The sequence below is a fragment of the Bubalus kerabau genome, chromosome 16, assembly GCF_029407905.1.
Source record: "Bubalus kerabau isolate K-KA32 ecotype Philippines breed swamp buffalo chromosome 16, PCC_UOA_SB_1v2, whole genome shotgun sequence".
NCBI lineage: Eukaryota > Metazoa > Chordata > Mammalia > Artiodactyla > Bovidae > Bubalus > Bubalus kerabau.
In genome coordinates, this window is record NC_073639.1 from 65,026,512 (window position 1) to 65,041,776 (window position 15,265).

General features: G+C 49.1%; 1 long non-coding RNA gene across 5 annotated transcripts; it reads left to right on the forward strand.

The window, feature by feature from the left end:
* The first annotated feature begins 4,045 nt into the window (after window positions 1-4,045).
* Window positions 4,046-12,650, forward strand: LOC129629481 (uncharacterized). Of its 5 annotated transcripts, XR_008703237.1 has the most exons (5): window positions 4,707-5,429; window positions 7,124-7,428; window positions 7,514-7,659; window positions 9,337-9,430; window positions 10,387-12,650. It is a non-coding gene; the product is annotated as an uncharacterized LOC129629481 (long non-coding RNA). The 5 variants fall into 5 exon arrangements; XR_008703239.1 differs by lacking the exons at window positions 4,707-5,429; window positions 7,124-7,428 and adding an exon at window positions 4,046-4,650; XR_008703235.1 differs by lacking the exons at window positions 4,707-5,429; window positions 7,124-7,428 and adding an exon at window positions 4,047-4,650 and having other exon boundaries at window positions 7,497-7,659.
* Window positions 12,651-15,265: the final 2,615 nt, after the last annotated feature.

Sequence of the window (15,265 nt, forward strand, 5' to 3'; positions counted from 1 at the left end):
GCAAAAACGAAATACACCCCCAGGGTCTATGTCCTCCAACACAAGGCTGGCTATTCATCCATTTTCGAAGGAAAAATATACATATTCTTCTCACACTTAGCAACAAATTGGCTTAAATAATCTGCGTCATCGTCTCTTGTCTTCTCAGCTAATCATGTTGGTAAATCGTTGGTTCTTTATTTTTTTTCCTTCCCTCTGTAGCTGCTGCATCGGAGGAGGGGAAATGCTGGAAACAGAGCGGGGACGGGGAGGAGGGGGAGGTTTTGTGATAGATGAGTGGTTCAAGAATGCCTCTGATATTCTTGGTTAACTTCCTCACAGACGCAGGGAATTGGATTGGTCGGACAGCTCCCCCTGCGTGGCACAAACAAGAAACATTAATTAAAAATAATTGCCACCCCCCTCCCCAGAATTAAGAGTGTGATGTTCAGATTCGTTTTAAGAAAGGTAATTTGATGCCAATAAATTACAATTATAAAAACTTCATTACAGTCAAGAGCAATCTATCCACCATTGTCCTAATTACACATTGTAGGAATAATGAATGCTAATGATTTAATGTACAATAATTACCACGATTGAAAAATAAAATATAATAATCACTATCGTTATTGTTATCAATAACACAGATACTTTGGCATGCCTGATCTCCTCTTGAGGCTGAGATAAAATTTCAGGGTATTTTGTTGTTGTTGTTCACATTTAGAAACACTCCCTCCCCTTCCCCCCCACCCTCCCCCCCCAGCTCTATCTTTATTAAGACAAGAAATCTGCAGCACAGATGGAAATGATCTGTTTCTCCTAGCAGGTCAGAGTTGAAGGGTCAGGTTCAAGTTTCTAATTCCTAGCCAATAGAACATCTTTGGCTTCTTCCTGAATATCTTTTGAGGTGGGAAGGAGAGAGAAAGCAATTATTCTGGTATGGAAACCCGACTGCGTTTTGACTGGTCTCTCTCCAGTTCTTTTATAAAACCATCCGTGACTTCCTGTGGCAAAGAGGAAATGCCCAGTTGATCTTAGCCTGACATCTGCAGGATTGGGTTGTGGCAAAAATTGTGGTCTCTGGAGCCAGACGCCCTGGGGTCAAGGCCTGGCTCCACCACCTGCTACTGTTGGAACTGTAACCAATCTTTTTTTTTTTGGCCATGACATGCAGCATGTGGGATCTTCCCAGACCAGGGATGCAACCCATGACCTCTACACTAGGAACTCAGAGTCTTAACCACTGGACCACCAGGAGTCATTCCCTCTCCATCCTTCCCTCAACCCTAATTCTGACCCCAGGCAACCAAAATTCAGGTTCAGGTCACTATAGTTCTGCCTTTTCTAGAATTTCATATCAGTGAGATCATGCAGTATGTAACCTTTTGTTTTTGACTTCCTTCCCTCAGCATTATGCTTTTGAGATTCATCCATGTTATTGTATACATCAGTAGTTCATTCCTTTGTATTATTGAGTAGTATTCTACTATATGGATATAGCAAGAGTCGGACACGACTGAGCGACTGAACTGAACTGAACTGAACTGAAGGGCTGCCAGTGAGATTTCTTTGAAGAAAGCTTCATTTGAGCTCAGGGAGATCATAGCAAGAGCCAAGTGCCAGGTGGAGGGTGTTTCGGCTGCTCTGCATACCTACCCAGTTGGCTGGCCTGCCTGCCATCCATCCAGTAATTTGTTCTTTTATTGAACAGATGTTTACCCAGTACCTAATGTGCTTGGGTGAACAAGACAGACTCAGACCCAGCCCTCTTGGCACTTGGTGAGGAAGACAAGCAGGTTCCCAAACAAGGCAGTGGAATGTTGTGAGATCTACAGAGGCATCTAAGAAGGCATGACACCCCCTATTGTGTTCACTACTATTTCCTCAGCACTTAGAACGGCGCCTCGAATCTAGTAGTTGCTCAGTAAATGCCTGGGTAAGTGAAACAGAAGACTGGAGATGGGCTGCTTCAGACAGGGGGTTCAGATAAGACCTCTCCGAAGAGGTGACACCTTTGAGCTGAGCCCTAAATTGATGAAAGGAGCCACATGTGATGACTTGGAGAAAAGCAGTCTAGGCCTAGGGACCTGCTAGTGCCAAGGTCGTGAGGTGGGAGAGAGTTGGTTATTCCAGCAACTGCAAGGAGAGCAGGCCCAGGAGAGGTTAGTGGGGTGGACGGGGCCAAATCATTCAGGACCTGGAGGCCACGGCCACAAGCAATGGGACACCATCAGAAGGTTTTAGGCAGGGGTGGACACAATTCCAGTCCACATTTTGCAAAGATGACTGGCAATTATGGGCAGGATGAGCCATAAAGGCAAGTGTGGAAATTGGGAAGCCAGTTAGAAACTGGCTAGTTGCTCAGGCGAGAGGTGATGGAAGCTTGGATGAGGCAAAGTTGGTGAAGATGGAGAAACACAAACAGATCAAGAATGTCTTTTGGAGGTAGAACCTATGGGGTCCACTCAGAACCTGTACTGAGTGTCAGATATACCACACCTGGTTCCAAGCCTTGTGTGTAATCACTCACTGGGTCATTCAACAAATGTTAGCTCTGCCTGCTCTCACACATTCTATCCCTGGGTAAGGAAGATCCCCTGGAGGAGGAAATGGATCTTTGCCTGGAGAATCCCATGAACAGAGGAGCCAAATGGACTACAGTCCATGGGGTAGCAAAGGGTCGGACACAACTGAAGCAACCGAGCACGCACCACGATTTGGTGTCCGTTCACTAACTGATGGACATTTGGCCATTTGGAGCTGTTATGAGTGAAACTGCCAAAAAGGTTGAAGAACAAGTCTTTGTGTGAACATGGTTTTCGTTTCTCTTGGGTAAATACCTAGGAGTGGGACTGCAGGGTCATATATAATCAGAGTGTTTTAACTTTACAAGAAAAACAATTTAACTGTCAAATGTTTCTTCCCAGCAGCAATATAGGGGAGTCCCAGTCACTCCATATTCTCACTAAAACTTGGTATTGTCCGTCTATTTTATTTTAATCATTCTCACAAATGTGTAGTGATATCTCAGCCTGGGTGCCACTCGGATTGTCATAAATTGGGCAGCCTGATCCAATTCCTCCAATAAAGGCAGTTAGCAAAGGAAACACTGTGTCAGTTAGGAGAGTACATCCCAAACTTTACAGTGCTTGAAGACCTTGCTAAAACACAGATTCCTTGGCCCTGATCCCAGAGATTCTGATGTAGATCTTGGGGTAGGAGCCGAGAATCTGTATTTCTAACAAGCTCCCTTGTGATGCTGCTGCTTCTGGTCAGAGTGACACACTTTGAGAACCACTGAGCTATGGGAAGAGAAAGCACTGAACGGGCAGACCCAAGACCCTTCAGTGACTGTGTGGGCTTAAGCAGGCCACTGCAACACCATCTCCAAGATGTGCTTGCACCTGTGTTAGGGATCAACTCCACTCCCATCTGACAACTCCTCCACCCTAAGTCCTCATTTGCCTCCCCATCATCACCTCCTCTCCAGGCATGCATCTGCAGCATGGCTCTCACAAATCCCTTGAGCATAGGAGAATCATCATCACCATCACCACCATCACCACCATCATCACCATCACCATCATCACCATCATCATCCACAAGCACTGTGCCCGCCAGGACAACAGACACTGTGTTTTGTTCATCTGTGTCTGCAGGCCCTTCAGTTCAGTTCAGTCGCTTAGTCGTGTCCAACTCTCTGCAACCCCATGGACTGCAGCACGCCAGACCTTCCTGTCCATCACCAACTCCCGGAGTTTACTCAAAGTCATGTCCTTTGAGTCGGTGATGCCATCCAACAGTCTCATCCTCTGTCATCCCCTTCTCCTGCCTTCAATCTTTCCCAGCATCAGGGTCTTTTTAAATGAGCCAGTTATTCGCATCAGGTGGCCAAAGTATTGGAGTTTCAGCTTCAGCATCAGTCCTTCCAATGAATATTCAGGACTGATTTCCTTTAGCATGAACTGGTTGGATCTTCTTAAAGTCCAAGGGACTCTCAAGAGTCTTCTCCAACACCATAGTTCAAAAGCATCAATTCTTCAGCACTCAGCTTTCTTTATAGTCCAGTTCTCACATCTATACATGACTACTGGAAAAACCATAGCTTTGACTAGACAGACCTTTGTTGGCAAAGTAATGTCTCTGCTTTTTAATATGCTGTCTAGGCAGGGCCTTCAGGAACTCCTGATCCATAGTAGCCACTCAATAAATACTCACTAAACAAATGAGTGAAAACTAGCTCACATTTTGACAGCACTTTGGGATCTTGTGCTTATCTCTTTTAAGCCTCACAAGCTCTACAAATAGATGCTATTTTTATTTCCATGTGACACATGGGGAAACTGAGGTTCACCCGGCGTAGCACAGCTAGTGCCCAGCAGGGGCCGGGCTTGGCATTCGGGTCTATGGGAGCCCAGGTAACCATGCCCCTGGAACCGGTTTGGGGTCTCCTGGTAGCAATGAAGCGGGGTGAAGGGAGCGCCTTAGCAGAAGCTACCCGAGGGTGCAGAAAGAAATACAACTATCCCATAGGCTGTGCGCGTGCGCGGAGGCGGTGGCGTTCTCCCGCGCGCTCACAGGCGATCGGCGTCCTAATTTATGGCACCTGGAGAGTGGTTCAAGAAAATCAGCTCCCCGTGCACCGCTCGGAGGCGGGTTGAGCTGCAGGTAAGGACAGTGTAATTAAGAAATTAAAAGGTAATTTCCACAGACGCTGCGGCTCGCCGGGCCCAGTGATCGCCTAATTGATGGTGCAGCCGGCAGACTCCACGCAGCCGCCCTTCCGGTGCGCCTGGAGCGCAGCGCTCTCCGCGGGCTTTGTGGTTTCTGGATCCATCCCGGGATGGGCTTCCGGGAGTTCAGGAGAGGGAGGGGAGGGCCAGAGCGGGGACACTCACGACCCTCGCGCCCCTGCCACCCCGCTTTCTCCAGGCTTTCTCGTCCTCCTCCTCGCCGCTACAAGTATTGTGCCTTTCTATTTGTCTTTCTTTCATTCCACCCCCCACCCCCCTGCCCTTTGTGTTTTTCCACTCTATTTCTCTATAAACTTCTATTTCTTTCTCTTCTCCTTTTAATTTTTTTTTCCTTTCATTTTTGGCCCTGCCACTTGGCAAGTGGGCTCTTATTAATTCCCCTACCAGGGATCGCACCTGTGCCCCGTGCACTGGGAGTGTGGGGTCTTAACCACTGGACCCCCAGGGAAGCCCCTCTCATCCCCTTTTCAGTTAGCTCACTAGTCTCTTTCCTACTAGTCTTCTCCACTACCACCACCGCCACCCCCTCCTTCCCCAGGTTTCTGTCTCCATCTCCCATTTCCTTCAGTTTCCAAAATTATTAGCGCTGAGCCTGGAAGAGTTTCCAGCTGATCGTTACACCCTGGAGAAGATTGCATTTAAGTTACTCCCATCACCATCATCTCCGCCTCCAGTTCCTGCAGGCCTAGGCAGGTGGGTGGTCACTGGAATGTCCCAGGATAAACTCTACAAGTCTGATGCAATGGCTCCATTAAGCCCACCTGGAATCTGTGTCCGGGAGTGATGGATGGGTGCATGAGTAGGTGGCTGGATGAATGGATTGCTCAGAAGGTGGTCTGTTTGGGTATCTGGAGGGATGGTTGACTGGTTGGTCAAATAGGTAGGTAGATGGATGGGTGGATAGTCTAGGGTGGGTTGGTAATTGGATGGATGTGTGTGGAACACTGGATAAATGGGTAGGTGAATGGATAGGTAGATGGTGGTGGATGAATAAAGCAGTGGTTAACATAGGTGAATGGGTGGAATAATGGATGAGTAGACGAGCATGGGGTGACCAAATGGCTGGGTAGATGAGTGGACATGAAGACAGATCAGTGTGTTAATGGAGCAATAGTATAAAAATAAGTGAGTGGGTGAGGCTGGATAATGGTAGGTGAGTGGATGGGTAGATTGGTGGGTAAGTGAGAATGTGGATGGATAGGAAGATTCCCTGGTGGGTATGTGGTAGATGAGTGGAATGGTTTGGTAAAGGATGAGTAACTGAATGGATAGGAGAGCATTCAGTCAGTTCAGTCGCTCAGTTGTGTCCAACTCTTTGCCACCCCATGGACTGCAGCACACCAGGCTTCCGTGTCCATCACCAACTCCTGGAGTTTACTCAAACTCATGTCCATTGAGTCAGTGATGCCATCCAACCATATCATCCTCTGCGTCCCCTTCTGCTCCTGCCCTCAGTCTTTCCTAGCATCAGGATCTTTTCAAATGAGTCGGTTCTTTGCATCAGGTGGCCAAAGTATTGGAGTTTCAACTTCAGCATCAGTCTTTCCAGTGTAGATGGTTATAGGGATGGAATCTTCTTTTTTGTGACCCCATGGACTTACTAAAACAACAACAAAGATATGAGTGGGTGGGTAGATGGAGGATGGATAGATGGATTGGTGACTAAATGAAGGGGTGGGTAGTGGGTAAATGGGTGAATAGGTTAAGATATTTGTGGCTGGGTGGAAGGGTGAGGAGATGGATGCATGAGGAGGTGGATAGGCAGGTGAATGGATAGATGAAGCATGAGGTGTAGGAATGGTGTAGAGGACATGTAGGAATGGTGAATAGGTAGATGGAGTGGATGGATGGGTGGCCAGGTAAATGTTGGAACTCATAGGAAGATAAGTGTTCCTAAAGGTGACATAAGGGAACAGCTGTTTAATGAAAAAGTCAAAACAGAAGCAGGTATAAACAAAACAGGAGTCTGCTAACTCCAAGATACCTTTCGGCATGGGGGTTTCAAGGTGTTTCCCAAGTGTTTCCCCTCGCAGGGAGGCAAGGACTGGGCCCCGTGCAGACTCAGGATGAGTCGCCACTTTTTCCTGTTTCTTCCATCTCTTTACATGCCAAATGAGCATCATAGCAACAGCCTCATTGGGATTCAGAGGAAAAGGTGATGGAGGGCAGGCACTTGGTCAACTGGAGCACCTCCTGCCAGTGCACAAATATCAATATATGGAATCAGTCACAGCCCCTCACCACCCCAAAACCAACGGCTGTGGACCAATCGGGCTGCAAGGTCCAGCTGCCACGCTCTTAAGCCTTGGCCTGTCTTTCAGAAGGCTCCTCCCTGACATCTCTAGTCACCAAAACTCCACTCTGAGGTCCACTTCTCTCTCACACAGCTGCACATGCAGGACACCTTATTGAAGGGGGCCTTGAATGCCACGCTAAGGAATGTAGACTTCAGTTAAGCAGGTGAAGTGGAGCTGTGCAAAGGTTTTAGATCCTCCACCTGCCTTCTGGTACAACCCTGTTCCATCCAGGAGTCTACTGATCTCTGTGGTTCTCTGTGGTTCCCCCCCACCACCTCTACTTCCACCATGGACTCCTCAAGATAGAGAGATGCCTTTTGTTCTTCTCTGGGTTTCCAGTCCGTAATAGGGAGCCTGGCACGTAGCAGGTTCTCAGTAAACACTGCCTGAGATGGGTAAGTAAAGAGAGTGATAAAACTGAACCATCTGGGCAGTACAGTTTTGCCTGCTGACCCTTCTGTAGTGTCTTCTGTTTCTCAGGGGAAACTGAGGCCAGTAGAGGTTGCCCAACTGCCCTCCCCCGCAACTCTGCAGTCACTCCCAGCCCCCACCCAGCTGCCAGGAATGGGACCACCCATGAGTACAGAACAGAAAAAAAAGGTCCTTTGTTCCAGGAGATGCTAGAGGTAAGTGGGGGAGGGATCTGATGGGGGATTAGGGAAGGGCCTGCAGGGAATTCCTTTCTCACTGGGGCTCCGTGGGGGCTGGAGCTGGATTTTTCACCTGCTGAGATCCCCTTCTGAGCTGCTTCCCACCTGCTGGGAATGCCCGAAGCCAGAGAAGCAGGGAGGGCCACCTGAAGTGGTCATTCTTAGGCCTGAGCACCTGGGCAAGAGGAGGAAGAAGAGTGGAGGCGGGAGGACAGTGGGAGATAGAGGAGGTGAAACAAAAGGAGAGCGGGAGGGCCGCTCAGACACACATCTCTGGAACAGTGTGGACACTTGTTGTTGTTCAGCCACTCAGTCGTGTCTGACTCTTTGTGACCCCATATTCTGCAGCACGCCAGGCATCCCTGTCCTTCACCATCTCCCACAGCTTGCTCAGACTCATGTCCATCGAGTCGGTGACGCCATCCAACGATCTCATCCTCTTTCGTCCCCTTCTCCTCCTGCCTTCAATCTTTCCCAGCATCAGGGTCTTTTCCAATGAGTCAGCTCTTTGCATCAGGTGGCCAAACTGTTGGAGCTGCAGTTTCAGCATCAGTCCTTCCAATGAATATTCAGGGTTGATTTCCTTTAGGATGGACTGGTTTGATCTCCTTGCAGACACTTAAGTGCACACAATCATAAATACGTATACGCTCGTACACATTCTGATCCACGTGTGTGTATGTGAATGAGGTATTACACAGATGCACAAATATGTATGCATCTGTCTCATCCATTCATTTATATTTCCATGTACAGAACCACACACGTACACGATCACATATGCAAAGATGTATATGCATACATTCAGGCGCACATGTACACTCTATTAGATGCTCACAGAGACACATAGGTGCTCAGAGATCACATACAAATTCACAAGCGCGTTCACATGCATGGCTAGACTCAAGGATACACACACATGTGGTCATTCACAGTTACACGTGCACACGTATACATCCTCATAGTCACAGATATATGCAGGGCTCTCCTTTCCCCGACTGCTGCTGCCTTCTGTTAATTTGTTTATAGAGTTTAGCATCAAGTGCTATAGGAAACGGAGAAGGCAATGGCACCCCACGCCAGTACTCTTGCCTGGAAAATCCCATGGACGGAGGAGCCTGGTAGGCTGCAGTCCCTGGTGTCGCTAAGAGTCGGGGACGACTGAGCAACTTCATTTTCACTTTTCACTTTCATGCATTGGAGAAGGAAATGGCAACCCACTCCAGTGTTCTTGCCTGGAGAATCCCAGGGACAGAGGAGCCTAGTGGGCTGCCGTCTATGGGGTCGCACAGAGTCGGACACGACTGAAGTGACTTAGCAGCAGCTATAGGAAAAGAGAATCACAGGAGGCGACTTTGGCCAGGGATAGTCTTCTAGGAGAGGTGACCTTGGAGTTAAGTGTTCAGTGTAGGGTAGAAGACAGTCAAGCAGAGATCTAAAACTCAGTGTGTTCCAGGCAGAGGGAACAGCGGGAGCAGAGGCTACAAGTCAGGAGATATTCTGGGAGCAGAGTGAAAAATGGTGAGGGGTGGGGGAGCGATAGGAGAGGAGGCTGGAGAGAGGCTATCACTACAGATCCTTAGTGAAGTCTTAGCCTAACCTTGGGGACCTTCCATTGATGACCCCACCTTCCCACTTTTCCACTCCTTACAGACCCAGCTGAGAAGAGAATGAACTTGCAAACCTGATTCAACCACAGGCCTTGTGCCGTGACCAATAAAGGATGCTCCTGCAAGCAGCTCCCCAGGTGAGAAATTGCTGCAACCAGAGAAAGAAGACACCCCCACCCCCCACAAGTTCTGTAATTCCCTTAGAACCAGAATCCTTGACCCCAAAGACTCAGCAGAGCCAAAGCTAGCCCCAGTGGGTGTTGGGGAGTGGAGGAGAGATTTTGTTCCTGTTTATCTTTTTGGAATTCGGAGGGCCACTTACCCATCTCCCGGCCTCTGAAACCCTTGTACCTCTAAGCACTATCCCTTATAGAGAGAGCCTTCACTTCTTCTTTCTCAGGGAGACAGGGAAATGGTGTGATGGAAGCTTGGACTTCCAAAATAGGCAGATCTCATCTCTACCACTTCATAGCTCTTGCCCTCAGGCCAAGGACCCAGCCTCTCTGAGCCTCCATTTCTTTGCTGAGCAAATGGCAAGATGGTTGAGAAATATCAATAGCGCATGTCTCATTTCTGGTACACAGGCTCCTTTCAACCCGTGTCAATTTCCCCTTTCCTTGGGGACCAATTTTTCAAACACAGGAATCATGTTTTGCCTCTCCCGATGAGAGGCAGTTGGAGTTGGCTGAGGACTTGGCCTTGATTGGGTGTCATGATAGAGTCCTTCCTCACCTTCCTTCTTCGGGGCACATGCTTCCAGGACCTTTCCCTCGTCTTGCAGGGTTTGCGGCTGCCCTTCCACACCTCTGAGTCACAGCTCCCTGCCCCAGGTCAGGGCTGAGGGAGGGGGAGTGTGAGGATGACCTCAGGGCAGTCTTGGAGGGAGAGCTGGGGGGTGGGGCTGTCATATGGCTCCCCTAGCCCTCATCTTCCCCTTCCTGTTTCTTCCCTTCGAGATGGAGTGAAGGGCTTTCACACTTGTCTGGGCTGACTCCAAGTGTGTGATCACTCTCGGCGGGTGTCAGCACGGCTGGGAGATTTGTGATACCGCCTGGTTCCTAATTACCTCCCTCTCTGCACTCACCCCTCCCAGCTCTCCCCAGACCTGCCACCACCACCTCCATCATCTCCACCTGCCAGTCTGCCTGACTCCGTCTGCAGAGGAGAGACACGGCTGGAAACTGAGAGAGGAGGCTTCACAGGGCCCCACTGCCTGGACCACGGGCACTGGGTTAGAGCAAGGCAGCCCTTCATCGTTTCTAGCAAAGTCTGTTTCCTACTTGGCAGGGGGCACTGCTCCTCTCTGGGCACCTTGGAGTCTCCTGCCTTCCAGGAAAAGCATCAGGGAAACCTTGGGTCACCTTGCTTGGCTGACATCACCCATCTAGACCTCATCCAGTCCCAGGTCCCGCAAAAACAAAAGCCGTTGGACCTCAAAGGGTTTCCCTTCTTTCAGCCAGAATACCTCTCGAAAATGATCTTCTTAATGAGAAAGATCTCTCTGTGCTGAGGTGGGCAGATAAATTAAGTTAAAAAATGGAAAATGTCAACACACTGCTCAGTCCAGCTCCGTGTTTTATTTTTTGGCCGCTCCACACAGCATGTGGGATCTTAGTTCCCCAGCCAGGGATCGAACCCACACCCCCTGCACTGGAAACTTGGAGTAGTTCTAACCATTGGACTTCTAGGAAATCCACCCCCTCTCCAACCTACTTTTTAAAAATACACACCTTAAAAAAATAAGAAGCTGCCAGAATATTAGCCAAAAGCATTCCCTTTGGTTATGTCTGAGGGTAGGATGACAGAGGACATTCTATGCTCCATGTTTCTACGATGTTTTCTTTGAAGGATTGCTTATGTAGTCAGGAATAACAGAGTGTTTGAAAAGGGGAATGGCGAGGGGTTCTTGGGGTCCTTGATGTCTTGAGAAGCCAGGTGGGTTGACAGGCAGGATTCTAGAACAGTTCATTCAAGAGTCTGAGAGACCACTTTGCCCAGGTTGGGGAAATTTCAGCCTTTGGTCCAGGACTGAGTCATCCTGAAGCAGGAAGGAAAATTGAGTGATGCTAAAGAAATCTGAGCACCGAAGAACTGATGCTCATGAACTGTGGTGTTGGAGAAGACTCTTGAGAGTCCCTTGGACTGCAAGGAGATCAAACCAGTCCATCCTAAAGGAAATCAACCCTGAATATTCATTGGAAGGACTGATACTGAATCTGAGCACCGAAGAACTGATGCTCATGAACTGTGGTGTTGAAGACTCTTGAGAGTCCCTTGGACTGCAAGGAGATCAAACCAGTCCATCCTAAAGGAAATCAACCCTGAATATTCATTGGAAGGACTGATACTGAAGCTGAGGTTCCCATACTTTGGCCACCTGATGTGTAGAGCTGACTCATTGGAAAAGACCCTAATGTTGGGAAAGATTGAAGGCAGGAGGAGAAGGGGACGACAGAGGATCAGATGGTTGGATGGCATCACCGACTCAATGGACATGAGTCTGAGCAAGCTGTGGAAGATGGTGAAGGGATAGGAAGCCTGGCGTGCTGCAGTCCATGGGGTCACAAAGAGTTGGACACGACGGAGTGACTGAACAACAACAGAAGAAATCATTGCTTCATCTCTCTTCTTAAAAGTGTGTGTCTGCACTGCTATAGTTAATAAGATGGATAACAAGGACCTACTGTACAACACAGGGAACTCCGCTCAATGTTATGTAGCAGCCTGGATGGGAGGGAGTTTGGGGGAGAAGGGATGCATGTGTATGTATGGCTGAGTCCCTTTGCTCTTCGCCTGAAAGTGGCACAACATTGTTAATCGGCTATACTCCAATATAAAAAAAGTTCAAAAAAATTCCTAATGTGATGCTGTGTTGAGAAGCATACACAAGAACAGGTGCTAGTCTTTCTGTCCAGGAAGTGGAGCCAGGTGGCCAGGGGTGGCGAGGACCAAGATAGAGGTTGCACTCTGTACCTTTTCTGGTTCGTTTTGAATTATAAACCATGTGTATGTATTACCTACTCAAAAAAATAAATAAAATTTAAACGTGAAAATCAAGTACTTTGCAAATAGCACTGTTAAATCAGTGTACCATGTGTTAAATGTATGTACACACTCATGGATGAACGCAGCCTTTTGAAAACAATTAATTTGAGGATGTTCATTAAGAAACATTTGGAAAATTCAGAAAAGGAGAAAGAAAATACATGTCTTACCCAGAGTCCTGCCACTCAGGGACATTCACTGTTAATATTGTGGTTTATTTCTTTCTAGTCTGTTCTGTTGTCATGTCGTGGTTTGAATCATTCTGTGTTAGAGTTTTAGAAATTGCTTTTTAAAGATCTAAACATGGATAAATGCTTACAATGTCATACCATGATAGGACTTTTGAGTCTCCTTCTTAAAGGCTGGTGTTGGGGCTCCCATTGGTATTGGCTGGTATTGGGAAATCTCAGAAGACAATTCTGCCCTCCACTTGTCACTGCAGCCTGGGGCGTGTGGCTGAGTGTTGGGGAGAGGAGGGTCAGGTGAAGCCTGTATCTGTGTGGCTTCTGGGCGATTAACTGAGCTCTAAGCATGTCTTGTAATCATTTCCAATCTCAGTTCTCCAAACACCTCCCTCCCCATCATGGAGACTCCCTGATGGATGCTGCTGGGAGGGGAAGCTGGTTGCTTTGGGGCCAGTGGAGATGGAGGTTGGGGAGGGCACCCGAAGGAGGCAGAGCTGGGCAGCTCTCAGCTCGCTTGAGCAAGAGTGATGGGGGTGTGGGACTGGAGGAGGCAGTGGAAAAGAGGAAATGATGGATGGGAAGGAAGACAGCCCGCGACAGGAAAACTGCCAAGAAAGTGTGAGGGGGGAACGTGGAGGACTAGTGGGGTGTGTTTCCCTCTCTCCTCTGCCCCGGGGGAGGGTGAGTTTCTTGGGGGGATATATCCACACAGGAGCGGGAAACAGCCAGAGAAAGATTCCTCAAACAACTCCTGAAGACCTACTGTGTGCTCTGCCCTGGGCTTGCAGCTGGTCAGGGAGGAGTTTGTGCGTGCTAAGTCACTTCAGTGGTGTCCGACTCTTTGGAACCCTGTGGACTGTAGCCCACCAGGCTCCTCTGTCCATGGGATTCTCCAGGCAAGAATCCTGGAGTAGGTTGGCATGCCCTCTTCCCGGGGATTGAACCTGCATCTCTTACATCTTTGGCATTGGCAGGGAGGTTCTTTACTACCCCAGTGCCACCTGGGAAGCCCCAAGGCCAAGCTTAATTATACCCAAAGGAAGACAGGGCAAATCCTCAGGACAGGTGGCCAAGATGGGGCGGGGATACGTGAGCCGTGGGTACCCGTTGCAGTCTGGGTGCACAAGTGTGAGAGATGCTTTGTTTGGGTGGGGGTGGGGGGGCACTGAAGGATGACAGCCCCTGAGTGGGATGGGACACCCTTTTGGGTCTTTTGGGGCAGAGGAGAGGAAGAGAGGAAGACACACAAAGCCTGAGAGGCACTGAGTCAGAAAGGCACAGACTCAGAGACAGGCAGATGCAGAGAGACACTGGGGAGAGAGCTTGGTAGAGACAACAGAGTTGGGAGACAAAGGAGAGAGGGAGGGGGAAAGAGGTGGGCAGCGAGGAGGGGGCAGCCTGCCTGGTGGGGGAGGGGCAAGCCAGAGGGAAAATGACAGTGATTTTTAAATTTTTTTTTTTTGGGCCACACCACATGGCATGCGGGAATCTCAGTTCCACGACAGATTTAACCTGTGCCCCCTGCAATGGACGTGCGTGGAGTCCCAACTACTGGTCCACCAGGGAAGTCCTAATGGTGATTTTAAAAGACAGACAGACAGAAGGGCACTTGAAAGAAAACGGGGCACAGAGAGTGACAGAAACAGGAGAACGATGGAGGTGACAGTGGGTATAGAGCACTGACAGGTGTACAGGGCAGGCCAGCAACAGAGACGTGGCCCACGGGAGACTCCCAGCACCCGCACCCGGGCCTCCTGGTAACCTGGAACCACAGGCTTTTGCCTGCCTATCCTAACCTTCTCTGGCTCCCTATTGCCTCCCAAAGGAAGCCCACCCTTCTCCTCTGATTTTAAAGGCCCTCTCAGATCTGCCTGCCCCACCCACCCGTCCTCTCTACACCCACACCCTCTCCCACCTCCTGCCTTGGCCCAGGCTTCCATCTGGGGCCACCAGATGCTGGTCCCTGTCTTCCTACATCCAGGAATTATAGGCAGTGCCCAAACACATGTGTTTAATGTCCATGAGTCACAAAGGAAGAGAAATTCCTACAAGAAAGCACATGAACAAGCCTATCAAGGGCTACTGGATTTTCACTCCCCACTGTATTATACCCAGATATTTAGAGTTCCAAATTTTTCTAATTTTTTTCCTTGGCATTGTTAACTAAATGTGGGCATAGGCAGGTGGGGTATAAGCTCCAAAGAGGGTACCTGACTGAAGTTTGGGAGTCAAGGTCTCATTTGAAACTGACTTCCAGACCTCACCACCTTTGGGAAGCCTTCCAGGATTTCCCCCAGCCTCACCTTCCTCTGACTGCTCCCAGGCTCAGGGGAAAGAGGGATGGGAGGTGGTGGATAGTTTCAGAGAGGAAGTGTATTGGGGCTGGACTTTGAGGCTGAGTCCAGGTGGCCCAGAAAGAAAGAAAAGGAGGAAGTTCCCAACAGAGGCAGAAAAATAGGCAGAGGGAACAGAGTGAGTGGAGACAGAGGCGGGAAGGGCAGGACTCGCCCCTTGGGCTTCCAGACACCAGCCAGTTCCAGCTTCCCGTTCCCCCTTTCATCCCAAACCCACCTTCTTGCCTCCTCTCTCTTTCCTTCGTTCCAGACTTTTCCTTCATCCCTGGCCCAGTGCATGGAGAGCCACAGCTTAGTGCGACCACAGGCAGGTTGCAACTGTGAAGCTGCGGTCACATTTTTATCCCAGTCCTAGCCTTAGAATAGGAAATGTCACACCCGTTTTGTG